The following is a 2,665-nucleotide window of genomic DNA, read 5'->3' as shown; positions in this document are numbered from 1 at the left end:
ATGACCAGGGTCCTCTGCTTCTGGTTCTTTAGCTCAACTTCTTTCCCAAGAACCTGATGATTAGAAGTTTATTTCTAACAGAGGAACGGTCTCTAAGCTCAGAATCTAACAGTGAGTGCTACAGGAGTCGGAAAAGTCACACAAACAGGGTTCTGCTTTACATAGTCCTCTTTAGGTTCAGATGGTGTGAGGCTTGTCTGCTTCAGGGTACACTGACACAAATAGAGCTCTGTATGCAGAGCTGAGGCCTTATCCTCAGTATGTTCTCACAGCAGTATGTCCTCTGATATCCTGCTATCCTGGAAGGTCTTACGAAGCGGTCACCAGCAAGGCCACCAATTCCCTGTGAGGATAGGATGCACTCCAGAGTGAATGTGTATTGCTAACATGGGCTCAGCCATGTCCAAGACCCCAGAGCCCAGAGCCACTCAGGGGAGTGGCAAGGCCTTCCCCTGATCACAGTAGTAATGTACGGAAACTATCAAACACAGCTTCCTCCAGTTGGATTTCTGCAACCTGAGACTGCTCCCCACAGAGACACCCTGCCTCCTTGTTCAGCAGTATACAACAACCTAGTCTTCTTGATCAGCAGTATACAACAACCTAGTCTTCTTGTTCAACAGTATACAACAACCTAGTCTTCTTGATTCGGAAGTATAAAAGAGCTGAGTTTCCAGGCAGCTAGTGTGACTCCACCAGAGCACATGGCCTACCCAGTCCCAGCTTTTCTGTGTCTGTCCTGTCTTTATTCCCCTCAGGATCCCAGTCAAGTCCAGTGCCATGCAAATCACCGTGGGATATTTCCCCAAAGTGATCACCCTAAGGGACTGTCTTCATTTCCTGTTGCTGTAAAAAGATAGCCCTTATGGAAGAAAGGGATTGTTTTATGTTCACAATCCCAGGAGCCTGATGCGGTAGGTTGTTATCCATCCACAGCCACAGGCAGAGAAGGGAATGCGTGCTCTTGGCTCACTTTCTCAGTTTTAAAATTATTTTATTTTTTAAGGTTTATTTATTTTTATTTTATGTGCATTGGTGTTTTGCCTGCATGCATGTCTGTGTGAGGGTGTCAGATCCCCTGGAACTGGAATTGCAGACAGTTGTGATCTGCCATGTGGGTGTTGGGAATTGAACCTAGGGTCCTCTGGAAGAGCAGCCAGTGCTCTTAACTGCTGAGCCATCTCTCCATCCCTTCACTCTCTCTTTTTTTTTGGAGGGGGTGGAGTGGGAGTGCAGTAAACTTAATTGATGGTTTTCAAGAGAGTAGGGCTCCCTGGGCCCTTCCTGTTATGGTGTGTGGGGGGGTCTGGGATGGAAATTGTGAGGGAAATGTTCAGTGTTAGGGGCCAAGTTGGGACAGGGACTCCTCAGCAATCGAAGGTCTTTCTCTTGCTCTCAGTGTCCTTGCTGGGGTAGGTGGTCCAGGGTTTCTTACTTCTTGGAGGCCATGAAGGCCATGAGGTCCATGGCCCTGTTACTGTAGCCGTAGTCATTGTCATACCAGGAAATGAGCTTTACAAAGTTGTCATTGAGAGCAATGCCAGCCCCAGCATCAAAGATGGAGGAGAGAGGGTACAAGTTGCAGGAGACAACCTGGTCCTCAGTATAGCCCAGGATGCCCTTCAATGGGCCCTCAGATGTCTGTTTCATCACCTTCTTGATGTCATCATACTTGGCAGGTTTCTCCAGGCGGCATGTCAGATCCACAACAGATACATTGGGGGTAGGAACACGGAAGGCCATGCCAGTGAGCTTCCTGTTCAGCTCTGGGATGACCTTGCCCACAGCCTTGGCAGCACCAGTGGATGCAGGGATGATGTTCTGGGCAGCCCCACGGCCATCATGCCACAGCTTTCCAGAGGGGCCATCCACAGTCTTCTGAGTGGCAGTGATGGCATGGACCATGGTAATGAGCCCTTCCAGGATACCAAAGTTGTCGTGGATGACCTTGGACAGGGGGACTAAGCAGTCAGTGGTACAGGATGCATTGCTGGCAATCTTGAGTGAGTTGTTATACTTCTCATGGTTCACACCCATCACAAACATGGGAGCATCGACAGATGGGGCGGAGATGATGACCCTTTTGGCCCCACCCTTCAAGTGGGCCCCAGCCTTCTCCATGGTGATTAAGATGCCAGTAGACTCCATGACATACTCAACACCAGCATCGGCCCATTTGATGTTAGCAGGATCTTGATCCTGGAAGATGGTGATGGGCTTCCTGTTAATGGCAAGCTTCCCATTCTCAGCCTTGACTGTGCTGTTGAACTTGCCATGGGTGGAGTCAGACTTGAACATGTAGACCATGTAGTCAAGGTCAATGAAGGGATCACTGATGGACATAAGCTCTATTTTGTTAGAGACAGCCTTGGTAACTAGGCGTCCCTTCCAAAACAGCCAATCCATTCACTCTGACCTTCACCATTGTGTCTAAGAGACGAGGCTGGCACTGCATGAGAAGATGTGGCTGTCTCTGGAAGGAGCAGAAGGAGCCCACTTGCTCATTTTAACATGCACTCTGAAACTGAACCCAGGGAACATGCCACCCACTATTAGGTTAGGGTCTCCTGCCTCAATGAACATAAGCAACTCAGTACCTTACAGACACGTCTATGAACCAACCTTACATAGATAATGCCTCATTGAGAGATCCCCTTCCCAGATG

At 48.9% G+C, this 2,665-nt stretch overlaps 1 pseudogene; it reads right to left on the bottom strand.

Annotated features, from left to right (window-relative positions):
* Nucleotides 1-1,431: 1,431 nt before the first annotated feature.
* LOC114633786 lies at nt 1,432-2,437 on the bottom strand (annotated as a pseudogene).
* Between the last annotated feature and the right edge of the window lie 228 nt (nt 2,438-2,665).

This window comes from Grammomys surdaster, unplaced genomic scaffold (genome assembly GCF_004785775.1).
Source record: "Grammomys surdaster isolate TR1022 unplaced genomic scaffold, NIH_TR_1.0 751, whole genome shotgun sequence".
Classification (NCBI taxonomy): Eukaryota; Metazoa; Chordata; class Mammalia; order Rodentia; family Muridae; genus Grammomys; species Grammomys surdaster.
The sequence above is the reverse complement of the archived record's forward strand: the minus strand, read 5'-3'. Positions and strand labels throughout refer to the sequence as shown.